Genomic DNA, 17,434 nt, shown 5'->3' with positions numbered 1-17,434 from the left:
AGACAGTTACAAAAAATTGTTAATAATAAAAACTGTCACTTTAAAAATGATATTGTCATGATACAATAAAGTTTTATACATACTTACCTGGCAGATATATACTTAGGCTATAGACTCCGTCGTCCCCGACAGAAATTCGAAATTTCGCGGCACACACTACAGGTAGGTCAGGTGATCTACCGCCACTGCTGCTGGGTGGCAGAACTAGGAACCATCCCATTTTCTAAAACAGATTTGCTCTTCCACCTGTCTCCTGAGGGAGGCTGGGTGGGCCATTTAATAGTATATATCTGCCAGGTAAGTATGTATAAAACTTTATTGTATCATGACAATATCATTTTTATACATTCAACTTCCCTGGCAGATATATACTTAGCTGATTGGCACCTTTGGCGGAGGGTAAGAGACAGCTAATTACTGAATAGACAGGGAACAACATACGTTGTAGGTAACAAAAATATAAGAAACCTTGGTTCCTACCTGTGTCGGCGAAAGACTTCATGGCTACTGCCTAGGAGCTTACATCGCCTCAAGAGCCTCAGCGAGGTAGTGACCTCATGCTAAGAATTCTTGATGGTCTGTCGATGGGGTCTTATCCACTTACTCAACAGAACCTAAGGATCTTTGTCAATGGGGTCCTATCCACTTACATGACAAAACACTTGCCATATTGGCATCATTAAGGAGCATAACACCGATCCCGATCACCTGATCCTAATACCGGGGTTAGTACTACGATTGAAAGGAGTTATCCCCCCAACATCCTTTCAAACGACCATAAAAACTCAAAACCAAACAATTTTAGTTTAAAAATATTTAAGGATCAGTACCAGCTCCCTGTCCCAGCACGGTATCCGCGTGATACATAAGGTCCAAGAGAAAAAAAAACACTTTTCATAAGTCACTCTGACGTCTCTTAAGTAGTGGGAGGCAAATACCGAGTTGCATCTCCAATATGTTGCTGCTAATATGTCTTTCATTGACATATTTCTATTAAAGGCTAGGGAAGTTGCAATTGCACGGACTTCGTGTGCTCTAACCCTAAGCAGCTTAAATGTTTCCTCTTGGCATTTCATGTGAGCTTCCGTTATCACATTTCTTACGAAGAATGCTAATGCGTTCTTCGACATTTTGCCTCTTCGGGTTCCTTACCGCGCACCATAGGCTCTGATTACAACCTTGAAGTTGACCTCTTCTCATTCAGATAAAACTTCAGTGCTCTGACCGGACAGAGAGACCATTCGTTTCTCTACCCACAAGGGGAGAGAGGCCCTTGATTTCAAAACTTCTGGGCCAAGGCTTAGAAGGATTCTCATTCTTGGCAAAAACAAAGGTTGGAAAGAGACAACAGCAGAATCTCCTCTAAAACCTACCCGAGCTCTAATGCATGTATCTCACTGACCCTCTTGGCCGTCGCGAGGGTCAAGAGAAAAAATGCACTTCCTCGAGAGGTCCCTAAAGGATGCCTTATCAGGTGGTTCGAAGTATTCGAAGAGAGAAACTGGAGGACCACATCTAGGTTCCAACTTGGAGTGATAAAAGGATTTAGACTTTGTAGTACCAAAGGATCTTATCAAATCATGGAGATCCTTATTGTCTTCTATGTTAAGGCCCTGTTTCTAAATACAGCCGAGAGCATACTTCTATAACCTTTTATGGTAGAAACAGCTAAACGTGATTCCTCTCTAAGAAGATAAGGAAATCAGCAATTTCGGTCACAGAGGTATCGGAAGAGGACAGCTTCTTCGACACCTACACCATACTACGGAAGACTTCCCACTTCGATTGATAGACCCGCAGAGTAGAGGACCTGCGGGCTCTGGCAATTGCGCTTGCAGCTTTTCGCGAAAAGCCTCTCGCTCTGACAAGTCTTTCGATAGTCGAAAGGCAGTCAGGGAGAGAGCGTGGATGTTTCGTGATATCTCTCGAAGTGGGGTTGTTTGAGCAGATCTGTCCTCATGGGAAGAGATCTGGGGAAGTCCACGTCCATTCCAGTACCTCTGTGAACCAATCTCGAGCGGGCCAATATGGGGCGATTAGAGTCAGTTTTCGTCGCCTCCGAGGAACGGAACTTTCTTAAACACTTCCCCCAGAATCTTGAACGGGGGAAAAGCGTAGGCATCTATGCCCGACCAGTCCATGGAGAAAAGCATCTATCGCTATTGCTCTTGGATCTTCTACAATGGAGCAAAAGTTTTCTATCCTTCTGGAGAGAAACGTGGCGAACAGGTCTATATGAGGCTCCCCCAGAGAGACCAGAGCTTTCGGCAGACTTCGGAGTGTAGGGTCCACTCTGTTGGAAGGACCTGGTTCTTCCTGCTGAGTCTGTCTGCTCTGACATGTTTTTTTGTCTTGTACAAACCTCGTCAGCAATACAGTGCCTCGTTCCTTCTGCCCATATCAAGAGGTCTCTCGCTATCTTGTATAGTGGGTAAGCGAGTGAGTCCCCCCCTGTTTTCGGATGTAAGCCAGAGCCGTGGTATTGTCCGAATTTACCTGGACTACCACGCCTCTGACCTCCGACTTGAAGTATTTCAAGGTTAGATGAACTGCCATAAGTTCTTTTACATTTATTATGCCAGGCGGACACCTGTTCTCCTGTCCAGGTTCCTGACACTTCCTTCTTTCCTAGAGTTGCTCCCCATCCCGTTTCCGAGGCGTCGGAAACAAACACATAGGACGAGGGTTCGAATCGCAAGGGATATGCCTTCGTTCTTCTGAAGCGGGGTTAACCACCACCTCAGGTCTAATTTTATTTCTTGAAGAATGGGAAACTGATCCGAAAGATCCCCTTTCTTTCTGTCCCACATTCTTTGCAGGTAAAATTGCAGAGGTCTCAGATTGAGCCTCCCTAGGGAAACGAACTGCTCCAGCGACGAAAGGATGCCCAGAAGACTTAACCATTCCCTCGCTGAGCTTCGTTCTTTCCCTAAGAAGTTTGATATTTTCTCCAAGCCTCGAGCAATTCTGTCTGCGATGGAAATGCTCGAAAACAAAACCCCGAGAATCCATCTGAATCCCCAGATAGACAATGTCTTGGCTGGGGGACCATCTGAGACTTCTCGAGGTTCACGAGCAGTCGAGTGAGCGAACGAGATTCAACGTCGTTTCTAAGTCCTCCAAACATTGTTGTTTTGACTTGGCCCTTATTAGCCAGTCGTCCAGATAGAGGGATATGTTCACCCCCTCCAGATGAAGCCACCGTGCTACGTTCCTCATAAGGTTGGTGAACACTTGAGGAGCCGTAGACAGGCCGAAGCACATGGCCCCTGAATTGAAAGACCCTTCCCTGCATCATGAATCGTAGATATTTCCTCGATGACGGATGAAGAGGGACGTGAAAATATGCGTCTTGTAGATCCAAGGAGGCCATCCAATCTCCTGGACGCAGAGCCGCTAGCACCGATTTGGATGTTTCCATAGAGAACTTCTGTTTCTCTACTAATCGGTTCAGTGCGCTCACATCCAGGACAGGTCTCCACCCTCCGAGGCTTTCGGAACTAGGAACATTCGATTGTAAAAGCCCTGAGAGTGTGGATCCGGTACTAATTCTATGGCCTCCTTGTCCAACATTTGTTCTTTCTACTAATTACAGAAGGATCTTCCTCTTTGACAGGTCCGCGTACTTCGCCGACAGTTCTCTCGGAATAGACGTCAAGGGAGGTCTGTCCTGAAGGGGATGAGATATCCTCTCTTCACAATTGAGAGGGACCAGTGTCCGCCGCCCCCCTCGACGTCCATTCTTCTGCAAAATTCAGTAGTCTGGCGCCTACTGGTGTTTGGAGGACTTTGAGGTTCATTTGCTTTTCTTGGTAGGTCTAAAGGCAGAAGCCCTACCATCTCTTTCTGTCTCCTCTCTTCTTAAAGGAGGATCTCGAAGATGAACTCCCTCGAAACGGGCGGCTTCGGGACCCGTGTCTCCCCCTTCGTGACAGGAACAGCTGTCTTCGGCCTTTTTGGTTGATTGAACCAGAGGTCCTGTGTCGCCTTCCTCGGTAAGTGAGTGAGAAATATCTTTCACTAACTGAGAAGGGAAAAGCTGGTTAGACAGAGGAGCGTACAGAAGGGACGACCTCTGTGCCGAGAGAGACAGCTTTCGTAAGAAAAGAACTGATACAGTTCTCTTCTTAAGTATTCCAGCCCCGAAAAGGGAGGACCACTTCTCCCAATCCGTCTTGCACTGCTTTATCCATACAAATCAAAATACTATTAAGGATATCGGGGCTCAGTTGTTCATTGTCTTGTGTCCTCTTGGCCATCACCCAAGGGACCAGTCCAGAAAGTTGAAAACTTCCAAGACATGGAACAATCCCTTGAGGAGATGGTCCATTTCAGACATTCCCCAAGTTGTCTTGGCTGAAGAAAGAGAGCGTCTCCTTGACGCGTCCAGACGTTGAGAACTCTGCCTCTGCAGTCGCTGGGAGGGCGAGTCCCATTGCTTCGCCTGTCTCATACCAGATACCCCTCCTCCCAGAAAGTCTGGGAGGGAGGGCAGGAAGGCTAAAGACAGTCTTTCCCGCCTCCTTCTTGGAGTTAAGGCCAATTTCCAAAAGACTGCAAAGCCTTCTTCATGGAAACTTGTTGGCCGCATCTTCAAGGAGGACGACTTTGCGGTTTTCGCGCTCGTGAACAGTGACCGAGGAGAAGGAGGAGCGGCAGGACTCAATGAATCTCCAAATTCTTGGAGTTAAAGCGCAGCCAACGCTTTGTACTCTGATAGTCCCGCTGCTTTTTGATCTTCGGTGTCAGAGACATCTTCAATGCAAGTTCCACCGGGAGAATCATATTCCCCCCGAGAGAGAACTCTCTTCTCGCAAGGTGAAGGGCTCTGAGGATTCAATGCTTCCAAGGTCGACGGCCGACTTGTGCCATTTGTGTCCCTGTAGAATGCCGATTCCTGAGACCCGAGAATCATCTAAGCCCTCTTGACAAGAATACGGCCGCTGTGGACAGCAATTGGCTTCTCAGGAAGCAGCTGTGCTTGCGCAGGATCAACTGCTTCGAAAGGTCGACGGGCACTGCGACTCTTGTGTCCCTGTCGGGAGGAATGCCGATCTAGAAAAAACCCGATAATCATCAGACCTCTTGGACAATGAACGGCCGCCTTGTGCGACATTTTTGCATTCTTCTCAGGAGACAGCTGTGCTTGCGGCATTTTCCAGAAACGACTATCGTGAACGGACGCCGGCCGCCTGTGCGACGTCTTTTCTCTGTCCAGAGAAATCCGTTCCTGGTCCAAATCATAAAGAGACGCTTCCTGGTTGATTTCTCCGTATTGTTCTTTTGAAGAAAATCTTTCAATGCGCTTGGACGTATCTGTCCGTTCTCGGACTGTGTCGTCTGTCCGAGCTGTCCACATATGGAACTTGGCGCTTGGCTAGTGTCATTCCAGTAGACACTTCTGCCTGTCCGTCTTGTCCGCTTCTGGCTCCTGGCGCCCGGACGGAGTTGCCTGCGCACGACGTTTTTCCTATCCAGGCTGTCCGCCTTGCCACGGCTGTCCGCGGTAGGCAGGCATCGCTTGAACATAGTTGTCCGCATAGGACATATCTGCCTGTCCGGGCTGTCCGCTTCTGGCGAATGGTGTCTGGTTGGCGCCGTCCGCATAGGACACTTTTTCCCGTCCGAGTAGTCCAATTCTGGCGCCGAGCGCCTGGGTGGTTCTGTCCGACTCGGACACTCTTCGTCATTGTCCGTATGTTGCGTCTCAATTCTATGAGTTTTCATCCTTCTTTCTTTATTCCTCTCTGTACTCGTACGAGGAGTAGAGGAGATAAGTCTGGAGTCCGCGGAACGCCCTTTCGGGACGAGATCTCTTAACCGGAAGAAAAATCGTCCTTTTTCCTCGGGAGGTCTTTTCTCAATACTCCTACTAAAGAGGAAATCTGCTCCTGCATTTTACGTAGGATGTCCGTCGCTGTTTCTTCCTTCTCTTTGTCATGAATAGGAGAATGCGCTCTGGAAGGTGTAGGAGATCGAGATATTGTCCTTTTGGCTTTTTTCCTTTCGTAGGGAGAATCGTCCGGAAAACGTTCCGGGCTCGAGTCCAACGTCGGAGCTTTCCAACTCCTCTTGATCGGACGCGACAATTCGTCGGAAGTCCATCCATTTCTTCGAGGAGATGAATCGGATGACGAAAAGCACTCTTTCAGGATGCCTTTCCAATGGCGATCCTTGGCAGTCTGGGACGCTACAGATTCTGCCGAGGGGACGCCTGACCGGTGGGTGGGGATTCTCCGTAACCTCCGTACGACTGTCGACATTCCTTCTCCTCTGGGCCTGGGAGCTTGGAAGAGGTCTAGGTCTGGGAGCGAGACAGAGCCGATCAGACGCACCCTCCACTACACTGGGGACACTTATGTCACTTTGCACATTCTTACCTTTAAGAGCTTGCATTTCAAGCTCCATCCTTCTTAATGCGGTCTTCAGATTTGCAATCTCCGTAGCAGAACTTGCAACATCTGCTACGGGAGAGGTTGATACTGCATGTGAGGAAGCAATTACTTGGGGGTTAGTTATACTAACTGGCTCGTTAGAGCGTGATCTACTCATACTTCTAGAGACAGCCTTTCTAAACCCTAGTATCTCTCTAGTTTCCTAAGTAGGAATCTAGTTTCTTCCATCCTTCCTCATCCTATTCACACATTCATCACACGTGTTTCTCGTGGCATTCATATCCCCTACACTTCTTGCATACCTTGTGAGGATCTAACGACACTTTCGGTAGCCTCACCAAACAACCTTCATTCATACATCTTCTAACTTCGCAGCTAGAATCAGACATTTTTTAGCAAAAATCCAAAGCCAAAATCCAAAAAACGTTCCACAAAAGCGTATGCCAAACCACAGATCCAAATACGTCACCAAAAAGACAGTCCAGAAGATCAACGGCGATGAAAAACGAAATCCAAGTCAGGAGGTAAAACAACAACGATGTTATGGCTACCCTCGACAGAGCAAATGTGTTTTAGAAAATGGGATGGTTCCTAGTTCTGCCACCCTGCAGCAGTGGCGGTAGATCACCTGACTACCTGTAGCGTGTGCCGCAAAATTCGAATTTCTGTTGGGGACGACGGAGTCTATAGCTAAGTATATATCTGCCAGGGAAGTTGAATGTATAAAACTTGTAGTTTTAATAGAAAAAAAAAATGTATATCTCTGGTACTCGATGTTACGAGTTTAACAAATAAACCCTCCCAAAGAAATAAAGCATGTGAAAGATGGAAAAATGATATTGTAATGATACAATTAAGTTTGTTCATACTTACCTGGCAGATATATATATAGCTGTATTTTTCCGAATCCGACAGAAATTTAAACACTTACGACACACGCAGTGGGAGTCAGGTGGTTAGTACCCATTCCCACGCTGGGAGGCGGGTATCAGGAATCATTCCATTTTCTATTCATAATTTTTTATTTTTTATTTCCACTGTCTCCTGAGGGGAGGTGGGTGGGTACTTGATTATATATATCTGCCAGGTAAGTATGAACAAACTTAATTGTATCATTACAATATCATTTTGTTCATGAAACTTACCTGTCAGATATATATATAGCTGAATCCCACCTTTGGTGGTGGGAGTAGACAGAATAGAAGATTTTAGGAAACATATATATGCAGATAATTGATATCTTGATTCCTTACCTGTTAGCATAGCTGACTTCGTGGTTACTGCCGCGTAAGTCTGCTTGTGCTACTAGAGTTGCCCAGCGAGGTAGAGACCTATATAGCTGGTGCACTCCAGATGATCTGTCAAACGGGGCGAGACCACGACGTGACTAGACCATTGACCATACAAATGAGGGCAACGAAGTAAAAAAAACCAAACCACCTGCGTAGCCTACCAAAAGTATCCCCACATAGACTAAGCTAATGGAAGGGAGATCGCCGCAGGCGTCAACCCCCACAACCATAACACAAGTTAAAAACTCCCCTAAACCATTAAAGGATAGGATGAGCGCTACCTCCTGCCCCCCAAAACAGTGTCTGCAGCGACGTATGGTCCGACGCGAGTAACAATTTTCGTATGTTGCTTTCACCTCCCGCAGGTAGTGTGAAGCGAACACCGAATTGCTTTCGCCAATAAGTGGCGCTCAAAAAAGTCTTTGATTGCCATATTTTTTGTGAAAAGCCACGAAGTAGCAATAGCCCTCAACTCGTGGGCTTTCACTTTCAGAAGCTCCATGTCACTTTCACCACACTTTTCATGGGCTTCCTTAACCGTACTTCTTAAGAAGAACGCCAGTGCATTCTTCGACATCGGAAGATCTGGTTTTTTCACAGAGCACCACAAGTTCTCCGAAGAACCTCTGCATGCGCTGGTTCTCTGCAAATAAAACTTGAGAGCCCTGACAGGACACAGGACTCTCTCAGCTTCAGGTCCCACTAGCTCCGACAACCCCTTGATCTCGAACGTTCTCGGCCAAGGGTTGGAAGGGTTCTCGTTCTTTGCTAAGAACGTAGGACTTAAGGAACAAACTGCACTATGATCTCCTTGAACCCAATATGCTTGCTTATGACTTGAATTTCGCTAACCCTCTTCGCCGTCGCCAGAGCGTTAGGAAAATAGTCTTCTTAGTAAGATTCCTAAGCGAGGCTAAATGGAGCGGTTCAAATTGACTCGACATGAGAAACTTCAGTACCACGTCTAAGTTCCACGATGGTACTTTAGGTTGGAGAACTTTCACAGTCTCAAATGATCTAATGAGATCATGAATGTCTTTATCATTCGCTAAGTCGAGTCCTCTATGTCTGAAGACCACAGAAAGCACACTTCTGTAGCCTTTAATCGTGGGAAACGGCTAGTTTCGCTTTCTTTCCTAAGGTGAAGAAGGAAATCTGCTATCTGGCTCACAGAGGTTGAGGTGGAGGAAATCCCCTTCCTTCTGCACCAAACTTCTAAAGACAGCCCACTTTGATTGGTAAACTGCGATTGAGGAGGGCCTCCTTGCGGTGGCAATCGCGTTGCCACAGGTCTTGAAAAACCCCTCGCTCTGGCCAACTTCTTGATAGTCTGAACGCAGTCAGACTCAGAGAGAGGTTTTTGTGGTACCTCTCGAAGTGGGGCTGTCTGAGTAGATCTTTCCTTAGGGGCAGAGTCCTCGGAAAGTCTACTAGGAAGGACATCACCTCCGTGAACCAGTCGGCCGCTGGCCAGAAGGGGCGATGAGGGTCATTCTCGCTCCTTCTGATGCAGCGAACTTCCTCATTACTTCCCCGAGGATTTTGAATGGGGGAAAAGCGTAAATATCTAGTCCCGACCAATTCCACAGTAGGGCGTCTACTGCCACTGCTCCCGGGTCCAGCCAAACTGGGGAGCAATACAGCGGAAGTCTCTTCGTTCGGGAAGTTGCGAAAACGTCCACATGAGGGACGTCCCCACAGCTTCCATAGCGCCTGGCATACTTCCTGATGAAGGGTCCATTCCGTCGGCAGAAGCTGTCCTTGCCGACTGAGAAGGTCCGCTCGCACGTTTTCCACGCCTGACACAAACCTTGTCAGAATCGTGACGTTTTGCGACTTCGCCCAAATCAGGATATCCTCGCGATGACGAACAGAGAATGAGAGTGAGTTCCCCCCTGTTTCCTGAGGTATGCCAAGGCTGTGGTGTTGTCCGAGTTTATCTGAACCACTTTGCTGGAGACTTCTCCTCCGCGAAGAACCTTAGAGCAAGGTGGAAACCGCTGAGAGTTCTTTTAGATTGATGTGCCAGGACACCTGTTCCCCCCCTCCAGGTGCCTGACACTTCTCTCCTCCCAGTGTTGCTCCCCAACCCGTGGAGGACGCTCGGAGAACAACACTAGGTCGGGGTTCCGAAGCTTGAGCGAAAGTCCTTCCGCAAGCTTCTTTGGATCCAACCACCATTTGAGGTGCTTTTTCACTTCTTCCGTCAAAAACAAGACCTCTTCTAGATCCTGTTTGCGTGACCAATTGCTTGAGAGGAAGAACTGAAGTGGTCGGAGGTGCAACCTTCCCAGAGAAACAAACTTCTCCAGTGAGGAAATGGTCCCCAGCAGGACTCATCCATTCCCTCACCGAGCACGTTTCCTTCCCTAGAAAGGCCGACACTTTGTCAGGCATTGAAGTTGTCGCCCCTGGGACGGAAAAGCCCGAAAAAGCCACTGAGTCCATCTGAATCCCCAGATAGACTAAGGATTGAGAAGGAGTCAGATGCGACTTCTCGAGATTCACCAGAAGTCCCAGGGACTTCGCTAACGACAGAGTCGTGTGAAGGTCCTTCAGACACCTGTCTGGCGATGAGGCTCGAATAAGCCAGTCGTCTAGGTAGAGAGAGATCCTTATTTCCGCAAGATGGAGCCACCTCGCAACGTTCTTCATAAGAACGGTGAACACCATCGGCGCCGTGCTGAGACCGAAGCAGAGTGCCTGAATTGGAAAATCTTCCCTTTCAGGACAAACCGCAGGTATTTCCTTGAACGGGGATGGATGGGGACGTGAAAGTATGCGTCCTGCAAGGTCTAACGAGGACCATCCAATCCCCCGGTCTTAAAGCTGCAAGCACGGATTGAGGTGTCTCATCTTGAACTTCTGCTTGGTAACGAAGCGATTCAGACTGCTGACATCCAGAACGGGGCGACCACCACCCTGACTGGCTTCGGCACTAGGAACAGACGGTTGTAAAACCCCGGAGAAACTCTGGTCGAAGACCTGTTCCACTGCCTGCTTCTCGATCATTTGATCTAGTTAGATCGTGAAGCATTTCTGCTTTTCTCCCTGATACGACGGAGACAAATCCTTTGGTGTCGAAGACAGCGGTAACATCAGGAAAGGAATTCTGTACCCCTTCTTGACGATGTCCAGAGACCAAGCGTCGGCATCTTCTCTTCCCAAGCTTTCGCAAAATGTAGAAGCCTGGCTCCTAACGGTGTCTGAAGGACTTCCCTCTCACTTCTTGCTCTTGGAAGGAGCGGGAGTCTTGCCTCTGAAAGAGCCTCTTCCTCGAGGGCTGGCTTCGAGGAAGAAGAAGCGGATCGAAAGGGCTTCGACTTCTTCAAAGCAGAGGACCCAGAAGACGAAGAGTAGTAGGCTTCCTAGAAGACTGTGCCAGAAGGTCTTGAGTTGCTTTCTCCTGGAGACTAGCAGCTATGTCCTTTACCATAGACTGGGGGAAGAGATGTTCTGAGAAAGGCTGCGAAAAGAAGATGCCGCTTTTTGCGCTGGTGAGACCGACTTTGCAGTAAAATTGCAAAAAAGTGCTCTTTTCTTAAGCAGTCCCGTGCTGAAATGAGCAGCCAATTCCTCAGAACCATCCCTGACGGCCTTGTCCATGCAAGACAATACACTGGACAGCTCCCCAGACTGATGGAATCAGAACTCCTGGACCTGGCATCCAATACTCCCAGGCACCAGTCAAGAAAATTAAAGACCTCTAGTGTCCTGAAGAGGCCTTTAAGGTGAAAGTCTAACTCGCTATGTGTCCACGAGACCTTCGAGGAAGACAAAAAAGATCTTCTGGTGGCGTCTACAATGCTACCAAAGTCTCCTTGAGCCTGAGGCTGGAAGCTTGACTCCGACGTTTTCCCCTCCCGTCTCATACCACATACCAGCTTTGCCACCGAGGTCTAGAAGGTGGTAAAAGCGAAAGAAGTCTTGCCCGAAGCTTTCCTCTTTTTTTTCCATCCAATCATGGACCTTTCTAAAAGCTTGCTTCGTAGAAAGCGATTTCTTCATTCTCACAAAGCCCGAGATCTTAGCAGCTTTGGAAGACGAAAACTGAGAGGGAGGAGTACGTGGAGCTTCAGGTTGGAAAGTGTCCTGCAAGACTGACTGAAGTAAACGAGTCAAAACCTTGTAGTCCGTCGAAACTGGCGCCAACTGTTGTTCTTCGTCCACTTCGACGAAAGCGTCACTAACTTCCTCTTCAGACACTGGAGAAGTCGGAGGAAGTAAAGAAGAGTCCCGAGCTTTCTCAAAAGAGAAAGAACGGCGAACAGGAAGAGTTCCCGCCTCCGCTTGTGCTTGCGGAAGTGGAAAACTGACGTCCGTAGGCGCGCGTTTGGCGTCCGAAGCCAATCTACTGGCGCCGACAGAAGCGCGCTCAAACGCCGCAGGTGTACACCTGGCGTCCACTTGTGCGCGCTGAGCGTCCACTGGTGCGCGCCGAGCGTCCACTGATGCACGACCGCGTCCACTGGTGCAAACGCCGAGCGTCCACTGGTGCACGCCGAGCGTCCACTAAAAACTCGCTGAGCGTCCACTGGCGCTCGCGAAACTTGCACCGGTCACGCTCGGCGTCCACAAAAGCGCGTTTGAACTTTCACAGAAGCGCGCTCGGCATCTAAAGAAACTCTCTTCTTATCCACAAAGTTTCGTAGCAGCGGAAACAACCGCTTCCCTAGAGCGAGAAACGAATTTCTCGCCTCCTCTAGAAAGTTGCTGGGGAGCAGAACGAACTCTAGAGGGAGCTCAAACGGAGAGAGAGACGAGCGAGGAGAGGGAGAGGGAGAACGCCTCGACCTCTTCACAGGAAGATTGTCATCCTTCTTACGGCGACGTGGAACAGTCTCTCTCAGAAGGGAAAAACATCTCGAAGTTGCTGCTGAAGAGACTGGAGAATCTTGCTTGTAGTGTGAAGCCTCCTTTTTCTGGGGAGGGGCTGATCCTGTGAGCAGGAGAGTGGGCGAGGGGACGCCTTCTTGCTACTCCCAGGAACCGCCGCTCCACGCAACTTAGAGCGACTGCGGCGCTCCGAAAGAAAACACTTAGGGAAGACTCCGCCTCCGAATAATCCTTACGCTTCTTCTGCGGAGGAAAAGCAGCAAACGCACTATCGGGCGACGAGCAAAGTTCCGGAGAACAACTTGGACGTGAAGCGTCCCGCACGCGAGCCGTCCTTTTCAGCGGACGTGATGCGGTATGAGAGCTCCCACCCCTTGCGCGGGGAGGAAGCTTCAGAAGAAGAAAAGCACTCCTTGAGAAGACGTGCACGCGCACCGCTCCTTGGCAGTCTGGGTATGTTCGTCAGAAGCTGCCGAAGGCACGCCAGATCGGTGGGGGTTCCTCGTAACCCTCCTTCGACTTTCGACATGCTCTCTCCCCGTAATCTGGGAGTCAAGCAGAGGTCTAGGGTTCTAGAGGCGGAATGAGGCCGATCTGACGCACCCTCCACTACACAAGGGGCACTTTCACTGCACTTCTCTTCACTTTTGCTCTCCAGAGCTAACACTTTTGATTCTAAGTTACGAATCGACTCAAGAATTAGCGATAATGTATTACCTTCTACCGACACTGTCTCAGGAGCCGGAGGCAACACTACAGGGGTAGGAGCATAATCTACAGAAGGAGGGTTAGCAGCAGGAGAATAATTTAAATCTTGCCTACCTGAAACACTCCTGGAGGAAGACCTCCTTAACCTATCTCGCTCAAGTTTCTTAAGATAGGTTTCATACGCCTTCCATTCCGACTCTGTTAGTCTTTCACACTCCTTACAACGACTTTCAAACTACATTCATTCCCCCTGCAAACTTTACAAACAGAATGTGGGTCTACTGCAAGCTTTCAGTAGCCTACCTCTACATTCAGACATGGAACAAATCTAGCGCTAGCAGAACTAGACCCTGACATCTTGATCAAAGAAAAATCAATACCAAATTTCAAATCAAACCAAAGTCAACGTGTGCCAAGCCACCGATCCAATTCAGATACCAAAGAAAAACCAAAAGGGATACTCAAGTAGCTAGTAAGTTTCCAAAATCTGGACGGAGGTGCTGCAAACAGGTGTTTCCAGCACCGGCGACAGAAAAAATTATGAATAGAAAATGGGAATGATTCCTGATAACCCGCCCTCCTCCCCAGCGGCGGGAACCTGGGTACTCTAACCACCTGACTCCCACTGCGTGTGTCGTAAGTGTTTAAATTTCTGTCGGATTCGGAAAAATACAGCTATATATATATCTGACAGGTAAGTTCATGAACAAACAACCAAATTTAAAACATGAGCTATGCTGTAACAAGTTTTGATGTGCCAAACTCTTCAGTTTCATTAGACCATAAGTGACACGAAGGTACCAAAAAATATATTCGGGGCACTTTAAAACAAGATAACTAACAAACTCCATCAAGACTAGAGAGAGATAGAGAGAGAGAGAGAGAGATAGATTGTGTATTAAAATCTAGCGTCACAACATCTGGGTAATTGACATCGAAATAAACTGAATAGAAGAAATTAAAATTGTTGTTAATATTTCATATAAAAATATCTATAAATATATGTATATAAAATTTTCTTCATATATAAAAGCTCTTACATAGACAATCTATGTATAATTTAAATTTGGTTGAGGAGGCCCACCTCCCCTATAAATTTATATAACTGCTCTATAATACAATCCTTTCCAAGAATTGTAGCTAGGATAAAATTACCCACTCTGTCCTGACCCCAAGACAGGAACCTATGTCTCAAATTCCCGAATCTGGGACATTCAATCAACAAATGTTTCACAGTCAAGGGCAAAGTACAGTTCTCGCAAAACTGAGGATTTTCACGAGACATCAAGAACCCATGAGTGAGTCTTGTATGTCCAATCCTCAATCTGCACAACATCGTTTCTTGTCTCCTTGGCATATATGGATATGACCAAGGAGACACTGATGACGTGATACTGCACATTTTTTGATTAGTTAAAATATCTTCCCACTGGGACTGCCAACATTCTTTAATTCTCTGACCCACCAGAGGATATAAGTCTGTGATGGCCAGGCAGAGATCTGAATTAGCAGGTAAACCTCGGCAGCAGAGAAACGCTACTAATTCGAAAAAACAAACACTCGGTGAGAAGGCAGTCACTGCTCCTTACGTGACTCCGTAGGCTGAGTTGCCTGGTAGCACATTCCTCCCTGGAATACATTCGTCTTTTAGAGCCATTGAGCGCATGACAGAGCCATTGAGCGCATGACAGATACCCTCAAGCATCTACATGTGAACCGCAAAGAGAGGGAAAGAAACCCCCTTGTTCAATCATTATTCCAATTCTGTGGTGTCATTGCCAAAACTGATAACAGACGCATGTCACGAGAATATACAAGTACGTATATTCATAGGCTCCTGTTGACCAAGCGTCAGCCTAATTCTTCTTCACTTCGAAGAGAAAAAGAATAAGGAATGGAAGCAGACCTCCTTCATTCTCTAATGAAGAAAGCGAAGGTAAAGCTATCCTGAAGAAAAGCTTCTATGGCAATAACAGGACACAAAACACGCTAGTTCATACCGAGCTGGTTGTTCTCTAAACTGGAACACTGACTGGAAAGATCCTAAGATCGACCCAAGAACATAGGTTCATACATCCGATCTGGGGTAAGTAATCCGTAGACTTCCTCTTATTCAGGATGACTGCTCTTGTCCTCTCTTCTTGAAACTAATGGGAGCGGGCGATAACGCACATGATCATCAACTTGTGGTGATATCAATCCAAAGACTTGGGAAAACGTACTTGCCTAAGTGAAAAAGACGCTTCCTGAGGGGAGAGCAGAGGTTTTCATCCACCAAACAGAGTATTCTCTTTCTACAACTGGTTTGATAGCAGGGATGCAAGAGAGAATATACAGTTGACTGCGCCAAGAGATGGCAAGAACTTGCCACTTCTCGGCACATATCTGTCTTCATGATCGAAACTTCACGATGAGGACTACATAAAGAACCCCTCACTAGACTCTCGTGTTGTCCTGTTCAAGTGGTGGCAATGAAGATGAAACAGCAAGTGGTGGCAATGAAGATGAACGAGGAGCCAATGCCGTCGGGACGTCCAATAGGAAGTGCCATACCTAACCAATAAGCTGGTGCCAGGTGATCTATGGAAAACGCTGAGCGAGCTGAAACAAGAAGTGGACACCTCAGATGGCGCAGAGGCAGAGCGCCTGGACAGGGAACTGGTGCTCGACATAATACGCCCAATATGAGATTTGAGCGGCTAGGTGCCAATACCTGGTGTTCATCATGAAAATCGGTACTATTCTGATGAGTGTCTAGGATAAAAGTACTGAGAGGGCTCATATATACCAATGAAGGAGCAGAGTTCTAATCCACTTCTTCTGCAAATGACAAGTCGGTATCTCCACCTATAAGAGCATTGTGAAGCCAAGCGAATCGACACACTGGCTGCGAACACCTGGGAGAGGACTGGCTATCAGAATCACTTACGATGCTTCCAACGTCTAGGCGGTAGAACAGGGCGTTAAATATTAGTTCTAATTAAGTAAAATAAGTAACCTTTCTTTAATTCGATTACTACTGAGCACCAGTCACTAGATGCCTTTCCAACAGCATCAAGTTAAAAGAAAAAAACATGACCAGTTCAACCGAGAGGGAAAAACTCGCATTACCTCCTTTCAGGTCGAATCAGCTGAGTCGCAAGTTGAAAATAGACAGAGTTGGATCGGCTGAGTCAAGAGCCAAAAAACATCAACTGGTGAGTTGAATCAGCTGAGTTGTGAGCCGAACATCGACTGTGAAGATTTGGACAACGCAGGACTGCACTGGTGCGAGGATTCATCAACTGATTAATAATAATACCTCTCCAGAGGTCGAAAAGACCAAGAATCAAGTCATCGATGTGACCTATTTGGTGATGAACCACGGAATAGGACGACAACTGTACACTGTCACTGATACGCCTTTCCAGCGGCGTTCGTTGGTCAAAAGCTATACGCTCACGACAGGTTTGACAAAGGGTAAAAATTCCCTCCTCACTACACATCCATCAAGACACCCTTTCAATGGCTGTCTACCGATACCTGGGAAAAGCTATAGTTTGACTGAGGGGGAGCAACCCCTCGGACTCCCTTCAACTACCAGTAAGTCTTCTCCTCGATGCGGAGGAAAAGGTCAGTGACTTAAAGTCTAGGAGATCCGAGGGGCCCGATAATCACCAACCCCGACACATCCAGAAAGATGCCTTTCCAGCAGCTGTCTGTCGATATTTGGGACTGACAGCAGGTTCGACTGAGGAACGACTACCTGTATGTAACCCCCGACCTCCCTTGGACCTCCGGTATGTCTTCTCCCAGATGCGGGGGAGTGGGACAGTGACCTTTGTTTAGGAGAATCAAGGGACAAGTAGCCACCTCCTCCACTGCACCAACACTTCACTGTTACATTGATAATTCATGATAGTATAATCATGGGGAAGGAGCGATGGAGCCAGGCATGAGAGCAAATGACAAAGATAGGATGAGTAAGAGGAGAATATTGATGTTAAGTTTGGGAGGCGAAGGGAATTGTTAGCAAAATGCTGGCGCCTCTGGTGATCTCAGTTACTGATTACTTTCATGAAAATAATCATTAAGTGATCGATTACTAACTATAGTACATACTTCATATATCACTATAGGGCATTCTGGCAACTTGGCCTGAAACATTCATAATGTATGAATACATTAGTCTTTAAAAATAACTAAATGTATGCATAATTGCCA

This window comes from Macrobrachium nipponense, chromosome 42 (assembly GCF_015104395.2).
Source record: "Macrobrachium nipponense isolate FS-2020 chromosome 42, ASM1510439v2, whole genome shotgun sequence".
Taxonomy (NCBI): Eukaryota; Metazoa; Arthropoda; class Malacostraca; order Decapoda; family Palaemonidae; genus Macrobrachium; species Macrobrachium nipponense.
The sequence above is the reverse complement of the archived record's forward strand: the minus strand, read 5'-3'. Positions refer to the sequence as shown.